The 18,913-nt window shown below is 43.5% G+C and overlaps 1 protein-coding gene across 6 annotated transcripts in view; it reads right to left on the bottom strand.

The window, feature by feature from the left end:
• The window catches only part of CREB5 (cAMP responsive element binding protein 5), a 263,319-nt gene extending 244,906 nt beyond the window's left edge, over positions 1-18,413 (bottom strand). For 3 of the 6 annotated variants that reach the window (XM_080974906.1, XM_080974910.1, XM_080974912.1), the window contains exon 1: positions 15,692-15,766. The gene's annotated coding sequence lies outside the window, so the exon portion shown is untranslated. Of the gene's footprint in view, positions 1-15,691; positions 15,774-18,396 lie in introns of those variants that run through there. The other 3 variants (XM_080974909.1, XM_080974911.1, XM_080974908.1) reach the window with 2 other exon arrangements.
• Between the last annotated feature and the right edge of the window lie 500 nt (positions 18,414-18,913).

Raw genomic sequence — 18,913 nt, 5'->3', positions numbered from 1 at the left:
AGGGTCTGTGTTCCCTTTGGGAACAACAAGGCACAATAGAAACTGCAGTGTCTTTATGATATATGGTTTTATTTACACATATATACAACCTGCACCTAGATGGAGGGATTGCAGAGTATTCACATCCTTTGAGGGCTTGGGTTCCCCCTTAAGGGCAGTGAAAAGTCATCCTCTGTGTCTCTTAGTTCCAGCCTGTCATCCCCACATCACATACAGTTCCATCCCTCCTTCTCACTGCTGATTCCAAGGACCTCACCCCCGTCTAAATGGTTGAAACCCTAAACCTGGTCTTTGCCTCTGCCTGCTAGCACCCAGCAAAGAAGGGGCACCATGCCCCCTTGCCTAACAGTCTTGCCCTCTGATGGTTTCCTGGATGGACTATCCATCACCAGCCTTTGTCCCCTGCTAATGGCCCATCCAGTGTCAGGGATTGGGCAGAGGAGGAGTGGTGGAGACCATCTCCCCATTCTGACCCTTCCAGGGAGGAGGAAGAGGAAGACAGTGTAGATTTACAACAGGGATTTGAGGGAGGTGGCAGCTCAGAGGCAGATGAGGGGGAAAGTTGGGAAATCATGGGAGAGCCAGAGCAACATGTTGTCATTAGAAAGCATTCCAGACCCTCCATCTCCCAGAACCTGGCAAGCTTTAAAAGTAGGAGAGCAAAGAGCTCAAAGACAGAGGGCAGGTAGCAGCACCCGTAGAGGAGATGGTGAAGATGATGAATGAGGAAGTGGGAGAAATGTGGGTGGGGATTCACTTGGGACAACACCATTATCCAAGAGGCTGGCTTCTATAGCCTCTCTGTGTAAAGACTGAAATTAAAAAGGACTGTAAGAAATTTTTCCTTGTCTTCATACTTTCCTGGGCAACCAGCCGGGAGCCATTGACAGCATCCTGACATTCAGCTACCTCTACCCAGTTGGCTTGGCTCATTAGCATAACTAAATGCAGGGGGTTTCTGTGTTTGGCAAAGTTTAATCAAACCTTGATTAATTCTAACTTTCACGAAATCTTAACACCTTTAGGAGGCTCTGCCCTCCTCATACAATCTCATAACAATAGCCCCTCCCCAAAGAATCTTTCTGGGAACTGTTGTTTGTTAAACTACATTTTCCAGGATTACTGAATTCCACTTCTCTTTCATAAAGACCCTCATTAAAGGTATGTGAGGAGGGTGCGTGTTTTAAATGTATGGTGTGTATACAGCCCAGCAAAAAATCCTGTTTGCTTTTTTGTAACTACTGCCCCCATGTCCTATCGCAAACTGCTTTGGAAACTGAAGTGTGATTTGCCAAAAGAGTGGCATCTGTTACTTAAGAATCATAGATTTGTAGAGTTGGAAGTGACCCTGAGGGTCATCTAGTCCAACCCCCTGAAACTCAGGGCTGTGAAGCTGTCCTATAACAGGGATCAAACCTGCAACCGTGACATCATCAGCGCCAATCTCTAACCAACTGAGCTATCCAGATCCTCTTAAGAAAATCAGATCTGAAGCCTCCTTATACCAGACACCACTCATGCAGTTACAGTGGTACCTTGGTTTAAGAACAGCTTAGTTCTTAAGCCCTATACGGCCTAGGACCCTCGTACCTACGGGACCACCTCTCCTGGTATGCCCCACAGAGGAACCTACGGTCTGCAAATAAAAACATCCTGAAGGTCCCAGGCCTCAGAGAGGTTAGGCTGGCCTCAACTAGAGCCAGGGCTTTCTCGGCTGCGGCTCCAATCTGGTGGAACGCTCTGTCACAAGAGACTAGGGCCCTGCGGGACTTGACATCTTTCTGCAGGGCCTGCAAGACAGAGTTGTTCCACCAGGCCTTTGGTCAGGGCCCAGCCTGACTCCCTCCTCTGGCAACCTGCACAGAATTTTGCTTAACGGTTGCCATTAATTTGATTTTAATTAATTTTTATAATGAAATGTTTTAGAATGTTGGATTATTTGATTATTTGATTGTTGTTAGCCGCCCTGAGCCCGGCTTCGGCTGGGGAGGGCGGGATATAAATAAAATTTATTATTATTATTATTATTATTAGTTTATGAACAACTTGGATTAAGAACGCTGCAAACCCGGAAGTAGGTGTTTTGGTTTGTGAACTTTGCCTTGGAATAAGAACATGTTTCGCTTCCTGTTGAGTGTGTTCCATTTGTAATTTGAGTCCCCCGCTGCTATGGGAAAGCACACCTTGGTTTAAGAACGCTTTGGTTTAAGAACGGACTTCTGGAACTGTACCGGAGGTACCACTCTAGAAGTTGTGTGAATTAGCATGGGGGTCTGACCTGAATTGGGATCATGGGAACTAGCAGCTTCCATCCTTTTCTCTCTCCCTCCCTCCCCACCATGCTGATCCATCCCAGAGAGACCCTTCTGCTTACTTTGAATTGCATCAAAATCTTTGACTGGGAGCTTGTATTCTGATGTAAATAGCAGATGTGGGGTCTCCAATCCAGATCAGTCGCACAATGAGGAGCAAAGAATAACAAGCCCACCAATTCCCACAAAACATGGGCCCAACCCAGATCACGCCCTCACCTGCTCCTTATTTTTATTTTTTTATTTTTAAGGCTAATTGTGTTAATGGTGTCTCGTCTAGTCTGGGCCTGGATCTTTGGATCCTGGCCCATGTGAACAATTGAAGAAATGTTAAAGATCTTTGCTTCAGGTTAGATATACTGATATCCTTCAATGGACTGGAGCCAACCTGAAACAAAACAATTTGAAGCGGGGATTATTACAATGTGCATTGTTTCTCTAAGTTATGTGAATGCCATCCTTGAAAGCAAACATCATTTAGGGTCCTATCCTGCTGAAGTTAAGCACATTGCTGAACTTTCCCATTGAAATCAGTGGTGCTTATCTTTGTGCGGTTTGTGCCCATTGTTTAAAATACAGCAATACAAAGTGTAATAAACACTTTCAGGAACATGGGAATTGAAATCTCCAGCCAGTTGCACTATTGTCCACTGGTTTTCAGCGGAGAGATACTGTACTTTATGAGAATTATAAATACTTTGCATGCTTTGTTGTTTTTCCTTCTATGTATCTAGATCACACACTAAATAGATACTGTCTGAATACAAAAAAGTGAAAATTATTTATTCAAATAGTGGCAATTTCTAGAAAAACAATGCTAATCTGAACCAGTTTTGAGCAGCATGCAAGGAAAGAGTAGCAAACAAAAGCACTGAAATGATACTTTGAATTTCCTAAACTTACCTTTCACTTTCTTACACTTCAGAGCCTCTGATCCACTGTTGAATGTTTAACTGCCATTCTCCTATGTCAATTTCTAGACAAGACAAGACACCTCCAAAGAAAACTGAGAATGGCTGCCCTGAGATTCCCACATTTACAGTACAATCCTGACATTTACAATACAATCCTAGGCATGTCTATTCAGATATAGGGCCCATTCAATCCAATGGAGCTTTCCCCATGGAAAGCAACTATAGGACTGCAGCCTTCATCAAATTAACTTTGAAGCACAAAGAAGCTGGCAGTATGTGTAGTCATGTCACAAGCACCCAGTCGAGTGCCAGGAAGTATTTTGCCTCTAGGGAAAATGGAGATAGCGAGACTACTGACAGGCTGTATTTAGGAGAATTCAAAATTAAATTTAATGCTCTTGCGTACTTGTTCACCCATCCTTTTCCTTTCTGGCAACTCAAACATTCCAACCTTGGGCACATTTATCCAGTAAACAAATGGGATTCGTTTCCAAATAATTCTGTATAAGATGGGAATTAAAGAGCATATCCCTATTGCCAGACTATGCCCCATACAGCCAATTCTACAATCCCAATAAAACCACAGACTAGAACTCACAGAAAATAAAATAAAATAGAAGGCACTTAGGAAAGAGGAGTAGTGTTCAAATTAAGACAATTGCAGAAGAGAAAAACACATACAAATAGGAATGAAGTTAAATTAAAGCAAAAAAGTTTGAAGGATATTTGGGTTAAAAAAATTAGAACCTATGGTGTACAGATGAAACCTACAGTATAAAGCATTATGCGAGATAGCCTAATGGTTTGTTGGAGGAAACTGAACGATGTGGATTGAGGTTTCCGTTATGTAAATCATGGGTCATAACCCTAAACATTTGGACCAGCTTCTCTCTCTGTGGTAACATCATAATTAAAGTACATTAGGCAGCACTAGTACCTGCTACTTCAACAAGCTTTAACTTACGGCTTTTGTTATAAGTGAGGACATTAATAGACAGGACATTAAACTGTTTTTATACGCAACAACAGCGGCAAAAGTTTTGTTGGCCCAGAAATGGAAGCAAGAAGAAATACTGTCGAAAGAAGAATGGCAGACGAAATTAATGGACTACGCAGAATTGGACAAAATGACAGGAAGGATTCGAAACCTGCAGGACCAGAGATTTGCAGAAGATTGGAAGAAATATACGAACTATTTGAAGAACAACTGTAATCAACAAATTACACTAGTAGGACTACAAGAAGTTTGCAAAGAAGAGAGGCATTAGTTATGATATTTAAATGTAACAGTGAAAGTAAGAAATGTGAAAAAGATTGGAAAATTTTCAGATGTGATTGACGGAAGTCAAAAAATTGTATAAGATATAAACGTATGTTCAATAATTGTTGAAAATGATAGGCTAAAAAAACATACACACACACTCTCTTATGGCTTTTGTATACTGAGTCCAAAAACCCATTGGAAACATTCAAAACACATATAGAAAGCCCAATATTTAGAACTGTACTCAGTGACAGAGCTTCATGCTCCGGCACTGGGGGGGCGGGGCGGGTGGAGAGCAGGTGGGGGTGGGGCTGGCGCATGTCCCTGGGGTGGGGCGCCCAGCGTGGGTGGGGAGGCAGCCACAATGGCACCCCACCAGCACCGCACTGCGCTCCCCCCGCACTCCTCTTCCTCTGCCAGTGACTGTAGTCCTAAATAAAAGAGCTCACAAACCACTGCCCGCAAAAAGGTTAAATCAGTTTAGCTGTGCCTAGGGGTATGTAGCTCTGGCAGGGCAAAGTAGGAAACAAATTCCAGAAAGGAAGAGAATAAATAAATGTCCAAAAAGTGTAGGTATGGACAAATGTCTCCTTCAACTCAAATTCATTTTTTTGTATATGTTTGCTCATGATTTCATTCCACGTCTTCCAAAGTTAATCTTCTTTCTTTAAAAGCCTGCTCTTCAACGTTTCAAAACTTGATTCGGTATGAAGAATGTTTATATATGTGATGCAGCCAGATTATTGCAAGTTTCACCTGAATTGTTTCTATGCCCTTCTGCATATAGGCCGTCCCTGGGCTTATTCACGCGCAACAAAGTAGTTCATACATTTGCAAGGCTGAAACAAAAGTGCATTTCTGTATTTGCATGGACAATACACACACACACACACACACACACACATGACAGATCCAATGTTGCAGATCCAATGTCCTTCCTGTTCTTCACACCCCATCTATTCTGAAGGGTTGCCCCTCCACAGCAGATTTGGGGTGAGATGGGGGTTGAGGCACTAGGAGTTGCAGAGCGGAAGAGAGGAAGGCAACTCCAATGCATACAAACAGAAGTCCATTGGGGAAACCAGGACTGGAGATCACCCTGAATGTGTAAATAGCCAGGACCTATGTTTCAGGAACTGCAAAAGCCAGTAGCTCATAAAAATCCCAATTCAGTAATTTGTTTTCTAGGGTGAGGGGAGAGGTAGGATGTTCACTTATGCAATACCAAAAAGAGGACAAAACATGGCCCAAATCTGCATACAATTTGCATATGCTAATATATATCTATAGATACAAATGTAGAAAGAATGGCTCTAATTTAAAGGGAAATGCAATACATTGCCACCATCAAGACAGGTGACCAGGTGTGTTCCTGCTGAATCTGCTGTCCATTCCAGTGGTGTTGAAAGGTAACTTCAAGGTTGCTGCTGTTCCTTCTATTTATCTTTAAATTAGACTTCAACCAGACAGACATTTCAATAGAGGACTCCTTCAAACAGGGAACTGTCCCCTGACAGCTCTACAAATAGAGGACTGTCCTCTATAAAATGGGACACATGGCCACCCTAGTGGATTGGGTCATGTCGACCCTTAATTTGTATATATCGGATTTCTTACAGTACTTTTAAAAAGTGCTGTTTGTCTTATGTAGCATTATACGGATGCTATAAGGAAGACTAAGAGCAGTGGTGAAAGCCAAATAACTAAGGATCAGATAGCAGCACTACTGTAATTTCAGAAGACTGACTGTTGCACCCCATATGCAACAGGAATGGGGTGCTCTGTGTTAATTAATCCAGACTAATACTGTCTCCCTGATTCTGAATTTACAATCACTACATGGATTGGAATCCCTCCTTCAGACATAATCCCATCACAAGTGAATAGATATGACCTACACTTTACCACCATCACTGTAAATGCCACACGAGGAATGAGTTTTAAGTGATAACTAAAGTGTGTTGTCCCAGTATGAGTTCTATGAGTATGTAACCTGTTCAGGTTTCCTAGCTAATTCACCCTATTTCCTTACAGTTCAGCTGCTTCCTTTGGTGAACCACTAAACCATTAAATGCCACAATCCCCTGGTCCACAATCCAGAGAACTACTTTAGGTTCATCCAAAAGCTGGCACATACCCTATGGAAGTCTTGAATGTTTTCCTTCTTTGATCATGCCATAACAGTTTTGCATCTTTATCAGGGCCACATTAAAGTTTGATGAGGCCCTAAGCTACTGAAGGTAATGGGGCCCTTTATATGTCCAGTTGTCCTTTGTCAACAACAAATTGTCGTTGTTTTTTGTGTTGAAAATATGCTATATGGTCATTTATGGACCTAATAGGTATCTAAAGCCATTTGCCACTGTTGCTGTATGGAAAAATATTAGAAATTATGTTTATAATAACCCGTTAAAAAAACAAAAACCCAGCCATCTTCCCTTGGACAACTCCATATATTCAAGTGTTTTATTACAATCACCATCTGCATGCTAAAATCAGAACACCAACTTTTAATTAAGTAAGATCATGTGGGGCTGCCTTTGAAGAGTTCTCAGAAAAGATGACTGAGTCAAAATGGCTGCTGCCAAACTGTCAACTGGGGCGGGCCATAGGGAACATATGATGCCAATTTTCAAACAGCTTCATTAGATCCCAGTGGCTTCCCAGGCCCAGTTTAAGGGTAGGTACTGGCATTTAAAGCAATAGGCAGCCAAACATAAGCTTCTCTATCTGCCGTACACCAAGTCAGACTACTGGTCTAGTTAAGCATGGTCTACGCCAGTCAAGGACAACATGTGGCCCTCCAGATGTTTTGGAACTACAACTCCCATCATCCCTAGCTAACAGGACCAGTGGTCAGGGTTGATGGGAATTGTAGTCCCAAAACATCTGGAGGGCCGAGTTTGCCTATGCCTGGCCTAGAGGCTGCCTTCTCTCAAATGAACCAATCCGTACTTTTAAAACTCTGCCCAGAATTTTAAATGACCTTGTTTCAAGGAGTTTTTCTCAAAAAAAAGAAGTAGTCTCTCGCTCTCTCTCTCTAAACTTTTTAGACTTACTCCCTTAAGGTGATACACAATATTAAATACATTGAAACAAGACACACTCATATATCTGAATTAAAACAGCAGCAGATAAAACAACAGCAACAGAAGAAAACTATATAAACAAGCAGCAGAAAATGCATTAAGCAAACACACACACCTTAAAGTGGCAAATCCTCAGCATCCACGTCAATTAAAAGCAGTTGGGAATAAAATGGTATTTAAGGCCCATTAAAAAATACACGTATTAAAAAATACATTAGCGCAGAGGCTATGCTGGGGTGGGAACGGGGTCACTATGCTTACATAAGCTTCTTTTTTCTTGTTTTTGCCATGTATTTTGTGCTCTTATATTGCATTTTTATGTTGGCAGCCACCCTGAGATCCGCAGGTGAGGGGCAGCATGCAAATTTAATACATAAGTAAAATAAATAAATAAACAGAAAGGTGCTCACCGGACTTAAGAAGAAGAAAAGTCTGGATTTGATATCCCGCTTTATCACTACCCTAAGGAGTCTCAAAGCGGCTAACATTCTCCTTTCCCTTCCTCCCCCACAACAAACACTCTGTGAGGTGAGTGGGGCTGACAGACTTCAGGGAAGTGTGACTGGCCCAAAGTCACCCAGCAGCTGCATGTGGAGGAACAGGGAAGCAAACCCAGTTCACCAGATTACGAGACTACCGTTCTTAACCACTGCACCACACTGGCTCACTGGACTTAACCATTCTTAGGCTATGAAGGCCCTGTTTATGGGTCCATCGCTATCTCAAAGCCCAGACACACTGATATGGTGCAGGTGGTTTTTCAAGCAGCTTGGTCCCAAATCATTCAGAGCTTCAAAGGTCACTAGAAATGGCAAGCAAGGCAGCTAAAACAACATGGGTGTTGTGTGCTCTGAGCGCCTGGTCCCCACAGACAAGCAGGCACCTCCATTCTGCAGCAGTTGAAGCTTCTGAACCATCTTTGAAGGCAGCCTCACATAGAGCAGATAACAGTTGTCAAGTGTGGTTATAACCATGGAATGTATGGGTGCTGCAGGGTCTCACAGTATAGAGATTCTCCATCCAGTACATGTATTCTCAAGGCATGGAAATCAAGGCTTTGGAGCTCTTCTTTTAGAAGACCTCTGAAGGCAGCCCTGTATAGGGAAGTTTTCAATGGTTGATGTTTTTTCTGTTTTATATTATGTTTTATATGTGCTGTAAGCCGCCCAGAGTGGCTGGGGAAACCCAGCCAGATCTCCGGGGTAAAAACATTGTTGTTGATGATTCTGCCTCCTTTCTGTTGGCTTTTCAATGGTATTCAAGAGTTATGCTTTTTCAGAAGACAATTCAGGCCTTTCTGAGTTTCAAGGGGTTTCCTTCCCTAGCAGATCTACTTGGTTTCTTCTGCTGCTTTATTATTTATTTAGTTAATTGTTTGTTTGTTCACAGTTTTTTATTAGCCAGTTATTTGGGAGCATTCTGTTTTATCCATTGTTTTAATTTGCATTGTACAGAACCACATATGCTTTATTTCAAAAGAGATGGATATACGTAATGCAAATGTCCCTGGGAACACCAAGCAAGCTATTATTATAAAGATGCTGGCTGGCTCAGGCTTGAAAACATCTCAAATATGTTTTAGCTATAAAAACTCAACACAGTGTTATTTCCCATTATTCCCCATTAAACAGTTATTATTACGGAACATGAATGATGGGCATAACAATTATATTCAAAGAATTACTTCCTTGTATAAGCATTTTCCTACTTTTTAACTTGGCTGATACTCAATTAGACCAGAATATAATCTCTGGTCTAATTATTGCTATGACCTAGTAACTTACTAAAGCTGCAATTCCATTCATACTTGCTTGGAGTATGCAACACTAGAAGTTATGGTACTTACTTTGGAGTAAACATTATTGGATTGGATTGCAAGTAACCTTTTTTTTTTAACCAGAAAAGTAGTGCACTGATGATACCTAAAGACCCTAAACTTAAAAGTAAGTTCCATTCAAATCAATGTAAACATGCTCAGGACTGGAATGCAAAGGCAGCAATCCTAAGTATATTTATCTGCAAATGAATTACATTTCAATTAACTTCCCAAATAAGACAGCATTACCTGAATGCAAGCACTAAAAATTAGGACTGTGTGTTTGGCATCCGTTTCCAAATTTAACAAAGTAATTTAGAGAAACACATCTGTCGTGTTAGCACGGCTTTAAAGTTTTGGTTCGTAGTTAATATCACACCTCCTTTTACATTTTGCATCTCACCAAACTGAGTCAACAACATGATTCATTAAGTTTTTGAAGACGGAAACAAAGGGCTATCAGGCTGGGTGGGAACTCTTGTTATTTAAGATTCCGTGCTATGCTTCACAAAGTACCTCCTGATGCAGCTATGTGACATGTACCAAACTGTACACGATTTGCATGGTTTGCAGCCTTCAGATATTAGATTTGGCAACGTTCTACATCCGGAAAACCAGGGCCACAGTCCTGCATGTTTCTGCATCGGCTACAGTGGAATTCAAGCAACACAATTGTGCTAAGAACTTCATCCCAGGACCGTAACTCTTTAACATACACTAACTAGAGGTGGAAGTTCTTTACTCTCAAACCCATGCCCAGACAGCTACAGCATGGCTAAACAAATCAGGTAACAAAATGTGTCTGGATGTGAACTAGCAACTATATGACCTGCAATGCATTTTAAATGACTTAATTGAAACTGGTTAGCCTCTTAACGATTAAAAAAATCTATATGCAAATCCAAAACCAAATTCAGGAAAGGATCATTCAGTTAAATGGAATGACTAAGTGGGGGGGGGGGGGGAATTCAACAGCCTTTAGAATCCTGACTTTAATGTGGATTTTAAACAAATGTAACTACATAACCATTTTTAAAGTAGTAGGTGTAGGTGTAGACAAAGGTAACAAGCGACTGGGACCAAATTTTATTATCCTCTGTTGAAGATAATTTTCAACTTGCCGAAGTAAGTGTTTTAAGCTGTGCATTAATACACTTTGGCAAAAGAAAAGAAATGCTGATGGAACTTGAAAATTGTGAAATATTACACAGGGCTAATTTTATCCGCCATCAGGAAGACAGTCAGTTGTATGAAATTTCATATGAACCTAAACTAGGTTTCCACTTAAAGGCAGATCACACCAAAGGCAGCTTCCTAATTTATGAGGCTTGCACAATTTTTTTTAACTAGACACATAGGATGATTTTCACACAAAAAAGGAAGAACAGAACATTCTAAAGCAGCCGAGATCATAAAAAAACACGAGGCATATTCATGATGGGCACCCAGGTTTGTATTGGGCTGAAGTACAAAATATCTCAAAGTGAGTTTGGGTCTTTCTGTTGAGGTGTGCAGATAGAATTGCTTTGTCCCTACTGCCAGCATAAATAAAGATTTGCTAATATGGGAGGACGGCAAAATATCAAGTGTCTTAAGTCAATTTATAGTTACCCCCTTCCAACTAAGGGCCGCTTCACACACACACTACGCGGTGCCAATTGCCTAAACTCTAAACCTGGTGTGAGCAAACATTTGTGAAATGTTACAAACTTCCAATACATGACATACTTCATCACACATGTGATGATCGATGCCTCTCACCCAGCGTGAAATAAACACAGGTGTATGAGAATCGCACATTGGATCTACCCTATTTTCTAGACAGGACTGATTTCCAAGTGGGAATATTGCAAGATTAGATTAGGTGCAATGCTATAAAAAGTTTGTAATAACTGGGCCGAGAGACCAGGAACACTTCTCTAGATTCTAGAAAGGGCCCTCGCACTAAATATCACAATGCACAACATCTAGACAAATGGAGCCAGTGACTTCTGAAGAGTCATAGCAAACTATAGATGGCCCACTCTATCTTGGGCTTTCCCTGCAGTTTCAAACTATGCTCTTTTTGAGATCCCCCTTTCCTCAGCCTCATTCCCATTCCAGTCTGAATTGCAACACCAATTTTTGCTGTTAATACAGTTTGCTGTGTAAACGGATCTGTCTCAGGCCTCACCTTTTTATATACAAGAGAAGGATATCCAGAATACCTATACTGCAATCCTAAACAACACTTCAAGTCAAATATATCACCCCTAGTCTTACTTCTTTCTCCGCTACTCATTGGACGTAGGTATCTTTTTAAAGAGAGTTTAGCCTGAGCAGTTGTAACCATTGGCACCACATAATAAACAAGTTGTTTTGTTTGTCAAATTTACTGTTTGAGCTCTGTCTCCCAGCACAAGCATGAGACATAAATGGAATTACAGCACCATTATCATGATACCTTATGAAGTATAATAAGCAATAGATAATAATTCACCACAAAACACAGGATAGCACATAGACAGCAGAAGAAAAGAGTGGAACAGGGGGAAAAGAACCGCATTCTGGAGGATAAGTTGCTTCACCCAATCCACAAGTCAACTCTCCTTCCTAGTGCCCGTATTTTGTTCTCTCTCAACAGTAAAAGTAACATGGAAAATCTGTCTGAGTCTATGATTCTGAATGTAAGACTAGTGGAGTTCTAGCTGTTCAATCCACTGTTGAAAGCAGATCTCCCGTTCCAAGTAACTACAGTACTTTAATCAAGTGTTTGACACCCACCAACCCGCTCTCACCCCTTCCATTTCTTGAAGCGGTGAGATTAATTTTTCCACGAGCCTTTAACTTGCTTGGAAAATGTGACTAAAAATGTATAGAACTGTCTAGCCTTAAACCCGGGATAGAATCAACTTTTTTTGAAAGCATTAAAGGACACGCAGTGAGCTGCTGTTACATGCTGCACTGGAGAACTATACATCTCTAGGATGTATATACTGTACTGCGCCATCTAGTTAACCGACAACAGGTCTCTCAGGCTTACGTTCAAAGTGGATACCTTAAGATACTTGGACTTGGGAATGATTAGTTTCTTTCAAGATCCCAATTGTTTCTTTATAAGGAAAAGAAATATCACAACCAGGATAATCTATGTCCTGTGGATATGGGAAAATCTAGGTTATAATAGCCCGGTGGACTTCTACATCAAACTTTGATTTACAAGATAAAAGCAACTTTTAAATTAAAGTGCCTTTCTCTGAACAAAGCTTATTATTCCAAAGACAGGAGTGATTTTCCTAGAAAGTTGTCTCTGTGTGCCTGCCTATTATCTTTGATTTTCCCCTTCCACTAATGAGCATTTATCTAAAAGAGCCTCTTAATCCTCTGATGTGTGCTTCTGGTCAGAGGTAACAGTTTGAATAAAACCACTAATCACTTATAGCTGATCATTAATCACACTTCTCTCTGGGGCTTTGCAACCTGCACAAGAGAAGGGGGGGGGGGAGTCCCAAGAATGAGATTTAGCCGTGTAAAGTTCTTGCTGAAAATTTTATCTGAAGCGTAAAAGTAAAAGATGCTAAAGACAGCTTTCGAAACTTAGCATACTCCACCCCCAGTTGTGCCGCAGCACAATTCAGAGTTGTGTTGCCTCTTCCCTCAAAAAGAAGAACCTAAAATTATATAAACACACTCACAGATTTTATATTTGCGTGGTGTGTGGATATGTGAATGTACAGACAAGATCTGGATTGAAATAATCTATCCACCTAAGTTTATATTCACTTTTTCTCCATGACAGTTTCATCCTGCAAAAAAAAAAGTTTTCTTGGGAGTTAGTTGAGGTGACTTGCTAGACTCAGGGCACCTCAGTTCCAAATCTCTCTCAGGTCCTAGTTTCAGCCAAGTGCAGCGTCCCCAGGAGCCAGTGGAAAGGCTGCCAAAACTGGAAGCTCCCTGGGTTTAAAAAGAAAAACCTCGGGAAATTCAATAGGATATTTCCAAGTAAGATATAATCGGGATCGGAATGTTCCCGCCCAACCTTTCGGTGATGACCAGGAAATCCCTAGAAAACTCTCCCTTCCCGATCAGACCTTTTTCCTTCTTCCAAACTTTGCGCGGGCAGTATCAGCCCGATTCCGTGTAAGAAACTTCTCATCGCGCTGCTTGGTGGTGGGGATTTAAAGAGACAGGCTTACTACTTGCCTACTATCCCGGTTAAAAGGGGGAAAGGGGTGTGTGCTGGAGGTGGGGGGTGGGAGAAAGCTCTTTGTCTTTGGCGCTGCGAAGTTTTCCTAGGAGCCCTGGATCTCGACGATCGCTCAGCATGGCGCAAACACCGCAGCAGGCAAGTTGAGCTTAGCAGGCATTTCCCCTTTTGACGCTCTTCTCAGACGACAAAACTTAGCCAAGAAGGAGAGTTTGGGGGGGAAGAGACATATCCCAGTGTTTAAGAGGGGGAGGGTTTGGATCTAAAGGAATCGGACAGAGCTGTCGACCTGGAGCCAGGTAGCAGCGCCTGATCAGCCGGATTGCTGATCCTCCGGCCAACCCCCAGCCCCCAAGATCGGAGTCTCTTAATCACACATTTTACTAGCCTGCAGAATGACGTAATGGCCCGGGATCCAGCCTCTGACTCCCAGAGAGAGTGTCAGATAGGGCGGGGGCGACACTATTTGTGTGTGTGTGTGTGTGTGTGTGTAAAGGAAGGGGCAGCCACCTAACAACCAAACACACACACACACACACACACACACACCTTTTTTTGGAACAACAGGGGACCACGCGGGGACAGGCGATGGAAAGGTGGCGCGGCAAGGAGGGCGCAGAGAAATGGTCTCCTCTCCCCTCGCCGAGATGGCCCAAGCCAAAGGATGAAACTTCTCCTGGTCGCTCCTTAGTCCCTAAGATGAGTTCAAAAGTTTTCGCGCTGGCGATCCGAAGCGATCAGGAGGTGGGGTGGGGAGGCAGCCGCGAGCTGGTGGGGAAGGAGAGCGCTGTCATTGCACCCAACAAGGAAGATCTTGCGCGGGGCTACCGGGACAGGACAGGGGGCGGCGAGCCGGGTCGCTCTCTCCCCAGAGATCCACCTTACGAAGCGCTTGCCCCGAACCTAAGAGGTCGGCGGTGGTGGCAATTTGCTGGCCACGAGGTTTACCTCTCTGGTTTCTTGCGGGCAAGCGGCGATGGCATCAGGAGTGCCCCCAAGCCAAGGGGACGGGGCATGTAAAAGAAACAGTTCAGGGGACGAGTTGCCAGCCTGCCAGCCTCCCTCCCATCAGGGATCTTTTTTTTTTTTTAATGCCAGAGGAACACATACGCCTGGAGTGTTTCTGAGCACACGCAGAGCGCACCGTTCTCCGCGCCTAAGCGATCGTTTCCCAGCAATTTACGGGGTCTGGGGAAGGGCTTTCTCGGGTCGTCGAAGTTCCCAAAGTCTTGTCGGGCCAGAGGGTGGAGGCGACAGGTGGGATCTGAGTGATGGAGTCTCCCTAACAGCAAGCGGACGACTTTCTTCGCCACCGCTTTGATTCCACAAGCGCCCAAACTTTCGTGCACTTGGCGGTCGCCAAAGGTTGCCTCTGCCGCTTCTTCGCCTTTTATATAGCGAAGTCCCCCCATTTTAACTCCTCACAGCCCAGGCGGGTTATTTCCTTCCACACACACCCATCCTCCGGCAAATAAATAAACGAATAACAGATAAATCTTCCCAGTTGATAACGCACCGTGCCAGCGCACGGGGCAAAGAGGCGGAGCGCGCGGAGACGCCCGCATCCCCCCGTTACATCTTCCCGCTTCGGGTCTCTCGCACACTTTCCCACCTAGCCAATTCTCGCCTCCCGGTCGCCAAGCTGAGAGCGAGAGCGGCTCCTTCTGCCAAATGAAAGTCATACCCAAACAACCATCAACTTGTAGCAGCAACCCGGGAAAAATCCCAGACACAGCAGCACAACCAAAACAGAAAGAAAGGAGAGAGAGAGAGAGAGAGGGAAAAAACATCGTTTACAAACATTTCGCAATTTTTACTCGATCGCTGTTGTTGTTTTAACCCCTCGCTACTTTGCGTTTTCTTTTGCCCTGCGGAGTACCAGCCCCGCGCGCGCGCATGTGTGTGTGAATTCGCACACACACGCGCGCGCGCGCTCGTTGGGGCAAGAAGAAAGCAGCAGCAAAACCCCTTGCAAGCGAGAAGTTTTGAGCAAGGCGAGTTTTGCTTTTTTGTTTTGTTTTGTTTTTCCACCCCCCCCCCACCCCCAACGCGATGTAAAGTTGCGTTTTGGGGCAATCAGAAAGGCAGCTCCGTATTTCGAGGGACTTACCCAACAAGTGTAAGCAGGGAAAGGACCAGCAAGCAGCCTGGGTGAAGGAACCACGTTGGACTGAGAGAAGGTTACAATACGTTCTATTTAGAGAAGCATTACATCACCCTCCGTGACGTCACGTGGGATTCCTGAACTTCTAAATCATTGCGGTCCCTGCTCAAGGGAGAGAGCCGAGCGGTGGGCGGGGCCCGGAGGGGCGTGTCCTGGCTGGGCTCCGCCCCCGCCCGCCTCCCCTCCAGCCATTCAGGGCGCAGGGAGGAGGAGGAGAGGGAGGGCGAAGGCAGAGAGCGCAAGCGGCGCAAGCAACAGCTTGCCGCGCCGGGGATGACAGGACGCTGCCCTTAGTTCTGTGAGTCAGCTTGGAAAAAATCTCCGGCTAGATGGGTTCGGGAGAAGGAAGCTGGAAAGCGGCGAGCCCCCACCTCCGCTCCCGGGGGAGAAGGAGGGCGGGCGGGCGGGAGAAGTCCCAGGGAGCGTCCCCGATGCAGTTGCCAGAGGCGGCGGAGAAAAGGGCTTCATGCAACTGCGCCCATTCACACGTGCAGTTGTTGAAGAGGTGTATCCCACCCCCCAGGACTTACTCTGAGCCGAGGTTCGACCCCAGAACGCTGAAGAACAGGAGAAAGGAAACCTCTGAGCACATGCAGAGGGCGCACTGCCCACTACACAACACAGATGGCGAGGCAGGTCGTCTCAGTGGCTCTAGTCTTGGTGCATCCTGAACTCTGTTTTGCAGCAACCTGCGGCATCTTGCATGTAGCCCGGAATGTGCTCCCTTGAACTCAGTACTCTGGTCTTGCGCATACCTAATCACACGTCCCGTTTCGGCCACCGGTACTTCCAGACCCGGGAAAACGTGCATGGGGTTTGGAATGCAAGTCTCTTGCTACAAACTGCAGGGAGGTTACATCCTGATCAGTTTGTGCACCTCCATCCAAATTTTGCTGCTTTTTGCTTTACATTCAACTTGATAAAGATTTGAGAAGAACAAAGCTTGTTCTCTGCTTTGTAATATTTTAATAAGTCCTAATTAAATTATTATCATACTGTTACCTTTGGATTTTGCAGCCTCAGCTTCCTATGGGCAACTATTTGAGGCCTGATTGACAGAAGCAGCCATGTAGGAAATAAAATTTTGACCATCCCTTCTTTTTCAAAGGGCTAGGATGGGTCAGGCCAGTTTATTCTCTACTGGCAACTGATGTAAGGAGCATTTATTCTGCCAGGCACTGTGGGTCTTGTAGTCAGTTGCTGCCAAGGAAAAGATCTATAGGGTCTCTCCTGTGTAAATGTGGGCCTAGTCTTTCACTTGCCTCCTCAAATAAAAAGGCTTTCTGCCCTTCTTAGGGAATGAGGAGCAGCAAAGGTGAGATATTATTATTATTATTAATAATAATAATAATAATAATAATAATACCCCACCCATCTGGCTGGGTTCTCCCAATCCAATTGAGGAGTGAGGTTATCACCCCTCTACTACTATCCAAACCAGGTTGTTCAACCTTTGCTACTGTTGCCTTTCTTCTAGAAAATTAAGATAATCAGGTGATAGCAAGAACTGGGGGAGAAAATAGCAGGAGCAATTAGAATATGATCTATTATTTGATTGTTGATGTAAACCTCCAGAATGTATTTTGTATAGTTAAGTTTTTACCTCTATCTTCAGTACATTTTTTTTCATTTCATTGCTATGGCTAGTGGCTGATGCTTCCAATTCTGATTCTGAACCCCAATCCAAGGTGGGCCAGTTAGGAAAAGAGTTATGCTTGCCTCATAGTTGACTGGAAATAAACTGTCATGTTTTTAAGCATCCCCTTCCCAAAGAATTGCTGTGTATTTGAAATTACTTGTGTCGTTTTAGTCCCAACACTGTAAAGAAAAATTTGGGATCTGGGAAATCTGGGTACCAAACCCAGGTCGCTAAAAAAAGGTATGCATATCCCAACCTTTAAAGTTGGACTCAAACATAGAATCGAGTAAGTGCAAAAAGTGCTTTTTGAAGTGCTACTAAAATGGACCTTTGATACCACAAAAAGAATGATCATACAATAAAGGTAAATATAAATTACTTGGATGAAGAAATTGAGGGGATGCGCATCAAATTTACAGATGACACCAAAGTGGGAGGGGAAGCCAACACTGCAGAAGACTGAATCAGAGTTCAAGATGACTTTAACAGATTGGAAAACTGGGCCAAAGCTATCAAAATGAATTTCAATAGGGACAAATAGTTCTACACTTAGCCAGGAAGAACCAGCTGCACAAATATAAGGAGGAGGACACCTGGCTTGCCAGTAGTCCACATGAAAAGGATCTGGGGTCCTTTGTCGACCACAAAGCTTAATATGAGTCAACAGTGTGATGCAGCAGCAGCAGCAGCAAAAAAAGAAAAAAGAAAAGCTAATGCTATTCTAGACTGCATCAACAGAAGTATAGTGTCCAGATCATGGGAAGTAATAGTACCACTCTATTCTACCTTTGTCAGACCTGGAGTCCTGTGCCCAGCAAGGGAACGCAAAACATACACTAAGATGCACTGTTAGAGTTGCACCACACTGTCCTCATCTCAGCAGAACAGTGAGCCTACAAAGTGCACAGTAAAGGACTTTGGTGAAAGGTCCCCCAACATAGAAAGAGATTTTTGCAAAAACAACTGCCCAAGGCACCCCCAAAGTAGGAATGGTCCATGTAGTAACACTTACCTTGCCTTGGGATCCTTAGAAGTCCCCTGCAGCAAGATGCCAGACACAAGACTCATCTGGAGTCTTAGGTCCATTTTTGCTACTGGAGCTGCAAGAACAATGAACAATATAAAGGACGGGTGATCATCAGGTTGGAGAAAACATATAATTAATAATAATAATAATAATGCACTTTTCAAATAGAATTTTTTCATGTCTGCTTACACCAAATATTTCAATGAAACAACAATATAAAAGTCAGACATACACTACTACAACAATTCAAAGCACCAGCATTGGATCAGCTGATTCAAGGATAAAATACTTTTTTTAAAGCCTGGACTTTGTCACCTTGTGCAAAAAAAAATCTCCAACAGCAGCTGCATACTGGGCAAGCCTTTATTGCCTTGCCAGCCCAAGACAATATATACACAGGCACATGCACACCCCCCCTTGGGACTAAATGTTTAAAAATTCTTGTTGCATCAATTCCTGGCTTCAGCTGCACCACCCCTCCCCACCCCGCTCCTTGGAAAGT

This window comes from Podarcis pityusensis (assembly GCF_964106645.2).
Source record: "Podarcis pityusensis genome assembly, chromosome: 12".
In the NCBI taxonomy this organism is placed as follows: Eukaryota; Metazoa; Chordata; class Lepidosauria; order Squamata; family Lacertidae; genus Podarcis; species Podarcis pityusensis.
This window is presented reverse-complemented; position numbering and strand designations above follow the sequence as displayed.